General features: G+C 42.2%; 1 protein-coding gene across 4 annotated transcripts in view; it reads left to right on the forward strand.

Moving 5' to 3' along the window:
* ARSG (arylsulfatase G) overlaps window positions 1-16,601 on the forward strand; it is a 2,325,381-nt gene that overhangs the window by 999,133 nt on the left and 1,309,647 nt on the right. The gene's annotated exons all lie outside the window — the stretch shown is intronic.

Consider the following 16,601-nt stretch of genomic DNA (forward strand, 5'->3'; position numbering starts at 1 on the left):
GACCTCAAAAAGGAGTGCTGCCATTCCTGTGCAGCTACTGTGATCTCAGATTTGGAACACAAATTGGTGTTTCTCAACATGCTCGGCATGCGCATCCAAGAGCGCAAAATGAGGCTAGACTAGCAGGTCTAGCAAGCAGCAAACCATCAAAATTATGGTCACAGGAAGAAATACTGCTACTAGCAGAATTAAAAAAAAATATGAAAATAAGAGGAATATTAATGCGCTGATGGTTCCACATTTTGACAACAAGAACAGTAATCAAATTGCAGAAAAAAGAAGAAATAGAAGAAATAAAAGCAAAAAATCTGCAAAAGATGTACTGCAAGCATCAAATGTTTCTGAAAATGACTCTTGTGATGAACCAGAAGTTACAGTGGAAGTAACAACAGAAAAGCACAGAGACTTTATCACTCGAAAATGTGCGCAAAAAATCAAGAACTTTGATGAACTGGAAGACAGAATATCAGAAATCGAGAAATATACTCAAAACGCAGAGCAGCACGATGCTGCTATGGATCTGATGGATGAAGTAGTGACTTATATCACAGAAAACACCACTGATATAAGTCCTCATCTAGCAAGAGTGACAACAAATGAACCAACAAGTGAAATCAATAATGAGCCTATGAACTCTGCTCAAGACGAGCACCAAAATGCCTCAGCAGGAAACAAAATAACAAAAAAAGACAAGAAAAAACGAAAGGCTTAATCAGACGCACAAGAAAAATTATGCAAAAGCAAAGGGCAGCTATAAAGAATACCAGGCAATGTTTAAGAAAGATAAAAAGAAAATTGCCAGGATTATCACTGATGGGGCAGAATATGCCACTTGCCAAATCAGTGCTGATGAAATCTTTCAATACTACAAAAGCATAATTCAAAAAGAAAACAAAAAGAACCCTAAATTCATACCGTTCGATCGAATACCAGAGGACTATGAAATTGATAATCTGTGCAAAGAAATAACACTGCTCGAAATAACTCATGCTTTTGAGAGCTCCAATCTAAAAAAGCAGTGGGGCCTGATAAGATAGGTCTGAATGAACTAAATAAAGTGCACAGCAAGCAACCAAGACTGCTGCCCAGAGTTCTAACATCTTGGTTGTTAATGAGAAGAGTACCAGAAATTATCAAAAAGAACCGGTCAATTTTGATACCCAAGAATGTACCGATTAGTGAACTTACAAAAATCAGTAACTGGCGTCCAATTACCATCGGTACTGCATTCATGAAGTTATTCACAAAAATATTAACTAGAAGACTCTCATTTTTTGTTGAATTGAATACGAGACAAAAAGGCTTCATGAAGGTGAGACGTTGTCTCGAGAATCTGACTCTCCTGCAAAATATAAAAGGAGCACGAAAAAACAGTGACTCATTAGTGGTTGTGTTCATTGATATATCAAAAGCCTTCGACTCTGTCAGCCATGGTCACATTATACAGTCTTGCAAGGCAAAGAGTTCCACCAAACATCAGAGAAATAATAAAAGACCTATACACTGACTCAACAACATCTTTCAAGGGAAAGAACAACGAAGAAACTCCTGAACTAACAATGAAATCTGGGGTCAAACAAGGTGACTCTTTATCCCCACCACTATTTAACATTTCCATGGATCCTCTGATCTGTGATCTTCAGAAAAAAGGCAAAGGCTTCACATTCGGATCAGATGATCTTGATGAACAAATCACTGCTCTCGCCTTTGCCGATGACATCGCAGTACTCAGCAATACATGGGAAGGAATGAGTACAAATCTGAAGATCATTGAAAAGTTCAGTAAAGCTACAGGACTAAAACTGACTGTGAAAAAAACACATGGATTTTATATCAGTCACCATAAAGACAAAATACTGATTAACAACTGTAAACCATGGTAATTTGAGAAAGAAAATATTGAAAATATTCATCCAGGAGAAAGTGAGACATACCTCGGATTAAACTTTGATCCACACACTGGTCATATAAGCAACAACAGAATTTATGAGGTTCTTGTCAAATGGGCTCAAAATCTTGATAATTTACCACTTAAGCCCACGCAGAAAATTGAAATACTGTGTCAGTACTTGATACCTAAGCTATCATTCAAATTAGAAATGACGGGAACTGAAGCAAAAACGTTAAATGTTCTTGATCAAACAATAAAAAAGTATGTCAAACACTTTCTACACCTTCCTGCATACACATGTGATGGTCTCCTATTTTCGAAAAGATCATTTGGGGGCCTCAGTATACCAAAACTATGTACACAAATTGGTCTCAATAAAGTCAATAGTTTATTGAATCTCAGGGATGCTCCAGACCGGTTCATAGCTCGTTCATTCATGGTTGTAGGAGAAAATATAAATGAAAAAATTGACACCATAATAAAAACACACAAACTCAACATTATGGATAGTTGCTATCTGAGCTATGATTTGAATTTGTCGGCAACATATGACTGGAGAAAAGAAGAGTTTGAGAGATGGGCAAATCTCCCAGTCCAAGGTGATGGTATAAAATACTTATCAAGTAATCCAACCTCAAACTTCTTGATCAGCAAGCATAACAAAATGAAAGAAAACCAGTACATAGCTGCGCTGATGTTAAGAGCAAATGTGTTATATACCAGAGAAACCATCACCAGGGGGTGAAATCGTGCATTTGCTACATGTAGGTATTGTAATGATGTTTGTGAAACAATTTCTCATATTTCAGGTGCATGTCCTAAAACTAAGGACATTAGGATAAAAAGACATAACAAGATTCTGGAATTGCTCATTGATAGAGCAAAAAGGTGTGGTTGGTTGGCATATAGGGAACCTCATGTTAAGAACAATCAAGGAGAACTACGAAAACCAGATGTAGTGTTTACCAAAATGGCACAGCTGTAGTGATTGATGTATCAATTCGTTATGAAAACTCTCAGAATTCCCTTGAATTAGCATTTGAGAGTAAGGTGAAATACTATCAGGACCTGTCACAGCAAATCAAAGATCTCACAAAGTGCAAAAATGTTGCATTTCATGGCTTTATCGTAGGATGTTGTGGTATCTGGCCTCAATGTAACGATGTTGTTCTGGCTGATTTAGGTCTGCAAATGGCATTTCCATTCAAGAAAAATATTTGCCTGACTACTTTAATCGACACTCTTAAAATGTGCCAAGTATTCATGGACAATTGAGTATTAAACGTATACTGAGATGTACACTTTCTTACAGCACACATGTTATGTTATCACATAGGTTATATAAGAGTTAATATAGTTGTGAATTTTATAGATGTGAATTTTTCTAGATGTGCTTTCTCTAATTAGATGTGTAATTTGTAGATGTTTATTGGTCTTCTATACATGTGTGCTTATAACAATATAGATATAGTGTGTATATCGTACCTTTTGAAATGTCTTGAATGATGAATAGGTCTCAAATAATCGCACTCACATAATTATCACACATTGTTTATTGATGTCCTGCTAAATATATTTCAATTCTCAGAACTGTTCGTAGACAATCTTAAATTGTTGGAATAGTACTGTAATGTGTACTATCTCTGGCCTATATGTGATCCCAGTTCCAGTGAAGACAGCGTTCAGTGTGGCTGTACTCCGGAGCGAAAGAATGTTATATTGTTGGAAGCAAAACGGAATTGACGCTGATGGGCAGCATAATAACCCAGAATGAGCCACCGCGAGGTGGTACAGAATAGCCAAATGCCTCGTCATCTAATTAGTGACGCGCATGAATGGATGAACGAGATTCCCACTGTCCCTACCTACTATCTAGCGAAACCACAGCCAAGGGACGGGCTTGGCAGAATCAGCGGGGAATGGAAGACCTGTTGAGCTTGACTCTAGTCTGGCACTGCGAAGAGACAAAATTGCAATTACAGCTGGAATACATGACCATTGTAGTGTGTGCTCTGCAGAGACCAACCCACTGACAGACACCTTGCTTTGACTTTAGCGTCAGAGGTCTCAATAAAAGCCCCTCATAATCATCTGCACAGCTCAAAGTATTCATGGAAAAAATTACAGAACGAAACACAACATGATTAAATAGCTAACTCTTGAAGGAAGCAAGATTAGGTAAAACTTGAAATATGTAAATCAATCCATGTTTTTGGCATTAATGTTAAGGGCATAAAGATGGGCCCAGTTTTAATGTCATGCAGCAGATAACTGTCTACTGTAAGCACATCTCTCTTGCTTTGCATTTGAATCGGATATTTGGATCAACTACATAAGGGGAAAAACACTTGGCATGCTTGTCTTTTGGTTCCATTTTGCGGGGGAACAAATGCAGCAGCTCCACTTCTTACTGGACCAGCGGCATGCAGCCAGAGCCTGGGGTTCCATAAGGGGGAGGTTGGCATGATGAGGGGGTCTCAGGACAATACGTATAATAGAAGATTGGCATTCTACACTTAACATTACCGAGAACAAGGCATTAAAATGTGCTTGCACCCACTCCTACGTGTGACGAATGGGAAAGGGTGAGATCTATACTTGTGAATGACTGATGGCTGCTCTCACGCAGGGATGGATACTTCAACGTTTGAAACGTTAATGCTGAAAGCATTATTGGCATACAGTGGATACTACCATAGACTACAATAGCAATGATTCATTATGAAGGTCTTTAAAACAGTGTTGTGCGTAGCTGCAGAAAGTTCATTGCTGCCTGGCTTCAGTCCCCTGCTTCAGAGCGAGGTGGGGCAGGCAGCCGGGGACACCCAGCCCAGACTTTAAATACATCGATGTGTTTAGAGATACAATCTTAACTCCAAATAAATCAAACTGTTTAGGAATATCAGGGAGGCGCAGCTCCCGAGCCCTAATGGAGAATCCGCCCCAATTAATTACACACAGATATATATTGTTTGAGAGTCAGATTTATGAAGTCTGAAACGTACCATATGCTAGCCCACTTATGATGCAGGAGTGTGTCAGGCGGTTTGAATAAACACTGATATCTGACAGTATTTCCTGTCCCTAAATCATTCCAGATTGTCTTGAGAGCAGTAAATCTTTATTGCTGTAAATTATGTGCTTTTACCAGTCCAATTGAGATTCTTTTAAAATGTACAGCTTAGTTTCTTTTTACATCCATTGAAGAATTGCAAGCAATAATTTCTCTTTTTCCCCAGGATTTGTGTTTTTTGCTGCCTGGTGCAGGGACATAAATCTACTTTGGATAACTGTAACTGCAGAATGCTGCACCGCTGGTACTGGTACTGTCTGTATGTGTAGAAGCACCTTCACCTGTTTTTTTTACTAGCCGACCTTCCATGGACTCTTGAGGTAGTTTATCCATTTATTTTTTTTAGAAACTTTATTTAAAGTTTATAACAACATAACCATGATTGTGCACTCACAGCGAGCAAGGGCAGTACATATGCAGTAAATACAGTGATAATGATTCAGGACATCGGACCCTCCGCTGCACCCCTTGCCCCTACATTTTCCTGATGCAAGCACTGAACATTGGAGTCCATTTACTACCTCTCCTACTCCGTTTTATCCATCTTTAACTCTGGCATCTTATACCAAACGTTTTAAGGTTAAGCCATGTGCCACCAAGATGTTTGCAGCAGCTGACCCTCATTCCTTCACTGTGTCTTGGTTGGGACATAGCATATTTTCCTATACCTTCAATTTATTTGTGACCATTAAGACTAGACCTATAACACATGGTGCAATGGGAGCCCCATAATGCCACTAGTGTTTCTTTCCATTCTTAAGACATGGAGTAAAGAGATTAGCATGGTTCTCTTAAACCGGGCATGGCGATAAGCACACTGAGTCACTTGGGTCACCGGAATTAGTCCTTTATTTGATTGCTCCTGTACCCATGCCACACACAGGCAGGCGTATCCAACAAGAAATTCAGGTACACTCTGCACATGGTTGTTATAAAGTCATAGTAGTGCCGATTTTCAAATGACATTATGGCGAATATTCCACCTATTGAGCCTTCATAAGTGACGGTGCCCCCTCTGTGTAAGCGCCCAGGTGGAGAGATTGGGGGGAGAGAGTGGATATCTTCTTTGAAGCTACGGAGGTTGAGAGTAAGAGAAGAAGGTCCCTGATACTACACCTGGGAGGGAAAACTTAAAATCTCCAAGACCATACCAGAAGGAACCCTGAAGACAAATGAGACTCATAAGAGCCCTTAATGCATACTTTGAACCTATGGCCAATCAGGAATATGAGAGGTTTGTTTTTCGCCAAGGCAGGGCAATAAGCAGAGGAGTCCATCAACGTATTCTACATCACGTTAAAAGAACTAGCATGCACGTGCTAATTCGCTAACGAGGGGAAAGATAAATGCAGACAAATTGTTTAAGGCTGCAAACTCCATGAACGCATCCCACAAGAATCTGGCAAATTGTTGGCAGACATTCTAACCATGGGCAGAACTTAAAAACTAGCCAAAGCCCATTTTTCCCAAAAGGAGACAGCCCTTCAGAAAACAGTAAAAGCAGAGTTAGTCAATGCCATAATACTTTCCTTGCCTGCGGGGAAGCCCAAGAAAGGGGAAAAAACCAACACAACCCTGTGAATACTGCGGTGGCCCCGACACAGCTCAGCCAAATCCCCAGCAAATGGCAAGAAGTGCGCAGAGTGCAGCAAGGACAATCATTTCATTAAGGTGTGCAGATTAAGAAAAGGGAAGCCGCCCTTAATATTTCCAGTGCAGTGTCTGAAGAAGGTGGACACGAAAGTGACATGGATGACGAGGATGCCGAGCAGACCATTCAATCAGTTTTCATAATAGAAGCTGCATCACAATCACAACATCATTTACAGCAGTGTCAGATAACTGTAGGAGGGCATCATATTTTGGCCACAATTGACACGGGAGTGTCCATTAAACTACTGTGAGCAGGCACCTACCACACGATGCAACTTTCACCAACTCTCCAGAAGATGACAATCAAGGTGTTTGCATATGGGCAGAGGAAACTGCTTCTAATCAGAGGAAAATTCTGTCACATTTTACCAATGGGCTTCACTCCAGAGACTAAATAGTATATGTCACTGAAGAAAGTCCTGGCATGCTATTAGGGTGTCGCATGGTGAAAGCTCTAGGAATAGTCAAGTTTGCCTTCAGAGTTCATCAAGGAGGAGTCACACACATCCAAGCCGAGTTCCCTCAAGTGTTGAAAGAATTGGATGACTAAAAGGAAAAGAAATGAAGCTACATATTGATCCATCAGTACAGCCAGTAGCTCTATCACACAGGAGGACCACATTTCACCTGAAGCCTCAGGTGGAAAAGGTATTAGAGAAACTTCAAGCAACAGGAATCATCGAGAAAGTGTTGGGACCCACCCTGTGGGTGATCTCCATTGTTGTTGCCCAAAAACCAAAGCAGCTGGGCGAGGTTCTATATGTGTCAATATGAGACTCCCGAATGTAGCCATCCAATGGGAATGACATCTCACCACTTCCTCATAATAGAGGAGGATAAGCCGCTCCCAATATTTTGTTTTACTTCTGGGCTTCATTTCTCCAACAGATGGCCCCGCTTCTTTATTCTAATCCTATTTCAGAAGATCTCGAGGCTGCACCACTCCCATCCATTTATGAACTGTCCCTAGGTCGGAAGGCTAAAGGTCTCTTTATGAGGCAAGTGGAGGGAAGCTATTACAAAAAGAATAAAGTCAAAGTCATTTCCAGCGCTTGGAAAATTTGGTCAAGAACAGCTAAATATATGCATATTTTAAAGTTCAATAGATACACTCCCTTATGGCACTCTAACCTACTCCCCGAGCTAGGGAATCATGCCATCTCAAAGAAATGGGAATCCTTAGGAATTACCTCAGTAGGCGACCTTTTGGGGGAGAACCTTGTCACCACTTTTGCAGACCTACAACAAAAATGTCACCTTCCAAATGGGTACTACCTCAAATTTATCCAGATTCATACTATGCTGAAACTTAAGGCCCCCAATATCAACCTGGGGAGAATTGAAATTATCGATACCATAGCTAAAAAGACTACAAGAATAGGTACAATTTATGGCCAACTGCTGGATAAACTACAAGATGATATAGAACATACAGAAACTGCCTGGGCAGACAAACTTGACAACCCAAACGTAGATATCGATATGAGTTTATATTTATCATCACGAGTACTTATGTCAGCTAACTTAAAAGCCCAGACTTACCAAACCATATATAATTTGTATTTTACCCCTGCTAAGCTACATGCTTGGGGCAAAAGGGAGAATGATCACTGCCCTAGATGTCTTAACAGCCCGCAACATTAATACACATGTTCAGTGAGTGTGACGAACTAACACTAATTAAAAGAATGATTTGCGAATTCTGGGAAGAAGTGTTCGGTCATATAATACCTGACTCCCCCACTCTGTATCTGCTAGGTACTGATAATACACTCAGTCTGAATAGAGATGAAGAGGCAATGCTCTTTATAGGCTCTGCAGTTCTCAGGGTAATACTAGCAGCATGGTGGAAAGACTCAGATCCACCGAGCTTTCAAATGTGGTTAGCCCGCCTCCTCGGTGTCTTCAATCAGGAAAGCGCCAGCTATGCTACTAGAGGGTTAAAATCCGCTGTGCGTGGCAAGGCGATTTGGCAGCCCATCACTAACTGGAGGAGGGGGCTTTGCTCAGGGCTATGATGAACTACTTAAATCTGCCTTCTTTTACGAGCAATCTCTGCTGTCATGGGGAGGTGTCTTTTCTCTTCCTTTTTTTTTTTTTTAAATTTCTCTTTCTTTATCTCTCCAAAAATGTGAGAACTTATCATATATGAATGTTTGTTTACTGTGCGGTATTATTGTATTTTGACTCCTGTCTTTACTGGTTCTGACAAATCAAAAAATCAACAAAAAAAAGGGAATGACATCCCACCCCTACAATAGACCTGATCAGGGAGCTGAGAGGAGCGTACTGATTTTAAAAGTTCAATCTGAGATCCAGTTACCACCAACTCTCACTGGCGGGAGAGTCAATATACAAAACGACATTTACTACTCATGTAGGTCTAAGGCAGGGGTCTTCAAACTGTGGGGCGCGACCCCCAGGGGGGCCGTGGAGCGATTCAAAGGGGGTCGCGCCTTCACAGTGTCACTTCTGCCCTGGCCTCCAGGGCTTCAGCCCCCCCTCCTCCCCCATCCCGTGTCTCAGCCCAGGCTGCTGCAGTGCAGCTCGCGCTCCTGGGGCCTAGGCTGGGCAGTGTCTGGATTCTTATCTCCGTCCAAGTTTTTCACAGGTCTTTAAAGACCATTAGCATATTTACATGCCTTTGTTAACTGATTACCAAAGCTTAGTTTTTTTATGGTTCCAGTACCTCCTGGGCCCCCACTCTGCCTATTCCTTACATTTGTATTTTTACACTTACTGCTGTAGTGTGAGAATGCATTTAATGAAAAGAAATATAAAGTTGGATTGCCAAAATAAACTATGTGTTGTTTAAAGATCCTGCAGAGACCTGCTCTTGACACTAAATTGAGTTATAAATAAAAAAGTATGTATTCATTAGTGATGTGACTTTTCTGTCTTTATTTTCTTTAATTATTAGTCATGGATCATTGAGGCATCCCTAGAACACAATTAAAGTGCTTTCTATTTATATTTGCTGTTCTAAGTATTCACAGATAAGTGCAAAAAATACAGCTGTAGGTGACTGCTTATTTCTGGGCCATCAAAATAATGAGCTGGTAACCCTAATCATTAGACTGGAAGTTTGTTGCAGGATCAGCACATTATTTTCTCCACCCTCGAACCCTGATTAATGCCATTATAGCAATAGTTTAACTTATATCTGAAACCCTACGCTTTAAGTTTCTGGGAATGCACCCTGCTTTCAAACTACTCACTTCTCATTCTCGCCTTCACTTTCACGTTCACCCTGCACTCCTAGCGATCACAATACACTCACAATGATCACAATGCACTCACACTGATCACCATGCACTCACACTGATCACCATGCACTCACACTGATCAACATGCACTCACAACATTCACCCGCTCACCCTGCTCTCACAGTGATCACTCTGCACTAAAAATTCGCTTGCATTGTTCACTCTGTACCTCACCCTGCAGTCACTCGAGCCCACTTCTCACCCTGCACTCATGTGACACTCCACTCACCTGTCCCCCTTTACTACTCAATCTGTAGCTCACTCAAACAAGGCCATCACTAACCATGCACTAATTCATCCCAATCTGCACTTACAGCCGAACCCAAATTCATATGGTCACCTCACTCACCCTGCAGTTACTCCTTTTACCATACTCTCACACTGTTGCATTGCTCACTGTGCAGTCACATGGGCACTCTTGTCACCCACACCGTGCAGAAGTTTAAATTGCCTGGTACAAAGAAGATGTACCATGCACATCACAGAACTGAGTGTGAGTAAACTATGAGTAGCGCTATAAAAAAATGAAATGTTTGTCAGACAGGTGCTATAGAGAGATGAGGTGTATTGTTGGTGAGTGGTAGTGAGGGAATTCATGGAGAAGGTGGAAAGACTGTTGCACTGTGTGCGACCAGTGCTGGGACAAGCCCTGGCTGGGAGTGTTAACCCCCCCCCCCCCGAAGTTCGGGTCTAGTGGATCCCCTGCTTCTGCCTATTATTTACATTTGTAGTGCGCTAATGATACCAAAAGGTGTCCTGGGGCTAATAACCATCTGCCTGCAATGTGAGAGAGGGATCCGCGGTTGGGAGAGGAGAGAAGAGAGGGATGGAAGGAAGGGGGTGAGAGGAAAGGGGCATCGGTAAACTGCTTAACTCTGCACAAGACCACCACGGTTTGAATGCACCCTTGCTGCTCCCGGCCATGGCCAGGTGAGCTTCTAATGTGGCAGCGCGTATTCCTGCGGATTGGGAGGCCCTTCATAGAGGTTGACTAGACATCTTTTTGATATTAATTGCTGTATTGTGGTTATAAACTGGTACTGATGGGGTGAAATCTTTCCTCAGTATTACTGTGTTTAAAAAAATTCTAAATAATAAAGCAATGCTACCCCAAAATACGCAGCATCACAGAACATTATTTACATTTTCTACTCACACAATTTAGTGAAGCCTGTTGCATAATTTGGCCCTCACCTTCCTCATAACCTAGAGGTTTAGAAATTTTTGTCAGGAGGGGGTCCTTACGCTTGAAAATGTTGACAGGGGGGTCTCGGCATCCAAAAGTTTGAAGACCTCTGGTCTAAGGCGACACTGCAGACAGCATTTTAGCATCTTGTGCGCCACTGAGGTGTTTCAAAACGCGATACAATAACTTCTAGTAGGCATACCTAGTGTGGTGAATGTCAGCGATGACATCCTTGACCATGCCAGGTCTATCACTGAGCACAACTCCCGGCTACAAAGTGTACTTCAGAGAATAAGAAACACAGGGCTCATGCTTCATCAAAGCAAATCGTAGATTCTAAAACAAAGATGAAACTTCTTTGAATACATATTCTTGGCGGTGAGTGTAGCGCTAATTCAGAGAAGATACTGGACATTACAGAAGCAGCCCCACCATCCACACTGTCCAAAGTTCGCAGTTTTCTTGACATGGTCAATTACTGCGCCCATTTTACTAAAGACTTGACCAATCTAAAGCAGCCTTTCAGAGAGCTTACCAAATCTGCGACCCTGTGGAATTGGGGAGAGGAACAAGAAAGAGCTCTTCGAGCCACAAAAGATGCTCTATTGACTGCCACCACATTAATGTATTTTGATCCCTGGAGAGAGACTATGATTGCTGTGGATGCCAGACCGAAAGGACTGGGAGCAGTGCTGATGCAGCAACCTGATTGAGGAGAATAGACCACAGTATCATTTGCGTGCTGATCACTCACTGAGACTGAACAGTGGTACAAGCAAACTGAAAAAAAGGCAATTGCAATCCACTGTGGGTGCTATAATTTCTATCTCTCCATGTAAATGTAAATTGTAAATTGATACTTGCATAGCGCACTACTCACCCGCAAGGGTCTCAAGGCGCTTGTACGAATACCGCTGCGGAACCCATCCTGGCTTTCCCTGTGAGGCGTCCACTCCTGGGCACCCCCAAGGTGGAGGCCAGGCATCCTTAGCGTTGTGGGGGCCGTTGTGGAGATTAAGCAAGCTATTGCCCAGAGTTGCAGAGTGGGACTGCATGATTGGAATAGGCACCGAGGCGAGAATTATCAGGTCCGTGGAATTTTTGAGCCCAAGACCCACAGAGGCAGGGAATTGAACCCTGGTTCAGGGCTAGACCTCTGCATCAGGGTCTGCAGCTCTAACCTTTGAGCCACACTTCTCCACGTATGTATGGTCAATCGTTTGTGGTCACCACTGACAACAAGCCGCTCATTCCCCTCTCCCGAGGTACAGCATCAAAGCCGCCTCTCAGGATTGAGAAGTGAATACTTCAACTTCAAGACTACAATTGTTAGATAGAATAACGTCCAGGCACGCCCAATCATGTGGATTATCTGTTGAGGTATCCACGGCCTGCTTCCCTGGAAGAAGAGGAAGAGGCAAGTGAGGCTGAGGAGTATGTCAGATACATCGCTGACCGCTCTCGCCCACTACTGATGTCAGTAGAAACAACTTGTCAAGCTACTGCCCATGATGAATGTTTACAGCCGGCTCTATGAGCAGTTTGAAGTGATCAATGGCATTGATTTAAATTTGACTGGAACCAGTGTACTCCCAAGGCTCATGGAAAGTCTGTACAATGTGGTCATAAATTAATCAAAGACCCTGATGGCTGTCTTCTACAAGGACATTGTCTGGCAATTCCCACGAGCCTCACCAACTAGGCTGTACAACTTGCCCATGCCAGCCATCGGGTCAAAACCAAGAGTCTGCTGCACACCAAGGTTTGTTTCCTGCTCATGGACAAGCAAGTCGAGATGCTGGTACGTTAGTCCCCATGGTGCCAGGTCACTGGAGGACCAACTTCTCCTCTTCCGGTACTAACAGAGCAAGCACTGAAATGCCTGTATGTGTGTGCGCTAGTCTACATTTTGGAAGTCTGCCAGGTGGAAGGTATGCCATGGTGATATTTATGACTACTCGAAATACCAGACGTAGAGATTGTAGCCTCTCAAGGAGCACAGGAGGTACTGCCCAAGCTGGGCTTTTCTTAAGCCTAACATGTTTCCCTACTATATGATTAAGACTCCCAGTTTACCGTTTGTACTGATTTCTACAGGTAAATACTGACAGAAAACAATGTGTGTCCTTTCCTGTATTTAATTTTAAAAGTTGAAAAATACTGAAAATTGGACATCTTTAAAGTGACTCTCTATGTTGTTCATGAATTTTTAGCCAACAGTCGTGCAGATTGAGATTTAAAAAAAAAAAACGAAATAAAAGGAATGAGATTTCTTTCAATAACAGCATTGCCACCCATAGTTTTCTTAAAGAATCGAGGACGGACAATGGCCCGCCAATTCATGGCCAAGAATTCACTACTTCTCTCCAGTCACTCAACATCGCCCACAAGAAAGTTACCCCTCATTGGCCACAAGCTAATGCGGAGGAAGAATGCTTCATGAGGACCTTAAAAAGGTAACCAGGATCATGCATGCCAAACACCAACTGTATGAATGGGCCCTCTACTCCTTCCTATGGGAGTACCACTAAACGCCACACTCTACCACAGGTCACGCTCTTGGACTTCTAATCATAAGGTGAGTAGTACAAGACTCAATCCCTCATCATTCTTACGTCCGCTTGATAACTAGCAGGTACTGACCAGATGTCATTCTTCCAACTTGCGTGCCAGCCGACACAGCTGAGCCAAACAGTCTTGTCTCCAGGTAGAAGATCTTGTGTTAGTAAGAGATCGATTTCCCGGTAGTAAGTTCAGGCTACTTTTTGAGTGCCACCCCTGGACCATTACTCACATTCGTTGCATGAAAATTACCGTCTGCTGAGGGGAATGAAGAAGTGTTGAGGAACATTTCCCAGCTGCTGAGGGGAATGAAGAAGTGTTGAGGAACATTTCCCAGTTCAAATGCTTCCAACAGTCACCGCTGCCCCCCCCCCCCGGGCTGAAGAATCGGATATAGAGTTGTGTGTCTCTGAAGAATTCACTGAGGAATAAAGCCAGTCTGCAGGGCCTCCTAATGCTGCCACTTACAGTTAGTGTGGCCAGTCCAAGTGCTGTTCCTAACTATGGAGGTAGGCTTGCGATGCCCAAGTGGCTATTGAGCAGAAACATCAGTAGCAGATATGGTCTGCCTAGCAGCCCTACCCTGTCTTCCCGGCTGCAAGACCATGTGGTGTGATGCTGTAGGTGAGGTTTTCCAGGTAATCCTACGTGGTCTGTGACTGATATTCCTGAACTGATGCAGTGCCTGCTGTGAAGGTGGAACAATGCTGGGTATGTAACCAATGTGACATTGTGGCATATTCTATAATGTTGTGTTTTGCATGTTGTTTTTAATAAAGGAGGAATGTAATGTCACACCAGTGACGTAACTGGTGGGCGATGGTTGTGGCTCCGTAATGTAATCGTTGTGTGTTTGTATGATGCCACCCTCTCCAATGGTGTCTTTTGGTAACGTCCCAAGTCACTTGGGTCATATCTAATAAATAGGCTCTCCGACCAGGCAGAGTTTCAGATGAAGTGGTGAAGTGAGGGAGATGCAAGGAAGTGCATTCGGGGAAGAGTGAAAAGAGGGTGCTGAAGAGGAAAGAGTGGTGGTTGAAGATGTGCAGATGAACGAGATGTGCAGAGAGAAAGGCTGACATAAAGCACACACAACTGAAGGCTAAAACTCCTTCCCAAGGCCTCAGTACTAGGCGAGGCGCCTTGACACCTTCGGGTTTAGTTTGCGCGTTATAAGTTGCTTAATAATAATAATAATACTATTGAAATTTCAGAATTAAAAGATTTTGATGGTTAATTATTTATAACAAATCCTTGTTGTTAATCATTTATGTTAAACAGCTAACAACCATTGAAAAAGCCAGTCGTACTGACAGGTTTTAGGTGTAGGTCGGTTGTGTTATATATCTACGTGCAATTACATCTCAGAGTGAAAACAAAATACCGGTCGAGTAGCACACTATGGGAATCACCGAAATGTATTTTACGTGTTCCCTTTTAGAGAGTCAACACATTTCCCATCCCACTTAAAGACTGGTCTTCACATATTTCTTTATGACCGATTACAATAAGCAGCTGTGGGTCCTTCCCGAAATCTGTTTTGAGCATTTTCTTAGAAAGTTGATGCCGCTTGCAGTGCAAGACACTGGGCAAGCACACACTTTAGAAGGCTGAAAGTCGTTGGGTTGTACAATTTACATATTACAGTAACTGTTGAACATATTAATGCAGTAAGATATAGGGTAGTTTTTTATGTTTTAGTATTTCAAAACTATACGTTCCATTACTTTAAAAGCTGTGCTTTATCAACTAAATTAATTTGATTAAAAATGCACCATTTGCCAGTCTTCTTTTAAAAAAATTCTCTGGAGGAAGAGCCAGCCTGGACCCCACGTTTATTCATTAGGCTTGCCCACGTTGCTCACTACACAAATCATACCAAACTTTTATGCCGCACCACTTTCACATGTCACCAGCTGTCACTGAAGGACATATTTTCCCAGTGCAAACAGCAGGCACCTCGGATTCCACAAAGTGATGCAGCTTGTTGAATTTTAGACATTCCCTGTGCATGGAGCAGGATTGGCTTCAAAGAACAGGAGAAATTCTGCAATTTACAGATAGAGTTGGAATGATTCCAATGTAGTAAAACTTAAGTAAGATCCATCCCATGTCACTGACCAGGGAATAGGTGACAGTAGTCTAGTCAGGACTTATGAAAGTTGAGCAGGTTGCAAGCAGTCAGGAAACAAATAATTGGGAGGCTTGGCAAAAAGTTATGCAATATGCTGAAAAACACGGCTTTGTAATTCGTGGTGTTTCTTTCTAGGAAATTCATAGTGGTGAGGCTTGGATGTACTGACCTTCTCAAGGAGAAGTTCCTACTTTAGCATTGCTAATAGGTCATGAGGCTGATTTAGATTTTGATTGCATAGATATTGTGAAGAGTGAAGGGAAACCTGAATAACAGCTGGTCTTGGTTTAGTTTACCCCACATGAGTTGTGGTGATGAGTCAGGCAGATGCTAAAAGCTCTTTGCTGGAGACCAGAAAGCAGCCATTTCGAGAGACGCTTTAAGAGAAGCTAAGCAACAACAAAAAAACACAAGTGACAGGCAACTCTCTCTTTAATTCTGACATCGTTAATTAGCAAAAGCCCACTGTGACTGCATGAAATACAGAGAGGGCAAATGTATATACTTGTTTCAAGATATGTGGTAATGTACAGCAGGCAAGCAAACCCAATAATTGATTGAAGCACAGAACAGAATTTAGAAGTGACCCCTCCACGTTATTTGCTGATAACTGTGGACACCTGATACATGTCTGGTCCTTGGTGGATGGGGCATCCTTCCCAGTCAGGCGTAATGATAAAAGGAAATACAAACTCTGATTGTAACTGCTAAATTCATTAAAACCAGCAAGCAGAAGTGCGGGAGAGGTTAACAGACATTTCTACTAGATAATTAGAAAACATCACATTCTTACCTTCTCATGGTAGCCAAGGAATCAAGCTTAGTGGGGGAAGAGA

This window comes from Lissotriton vulgaris, chromosome 7 (genome assembly GCF_964263255.1).
Source record: "Lissotriton vulgaris chromosome 7, aLisVul1.2, whole genome shotgun sequence".
Classification (NCBI taxonomy): Eukaryota; Metazoa; Chordata; class Amphibia; order Caudata; family Salamandridae; genus Lissotriton; species Lissotriton vulgaris.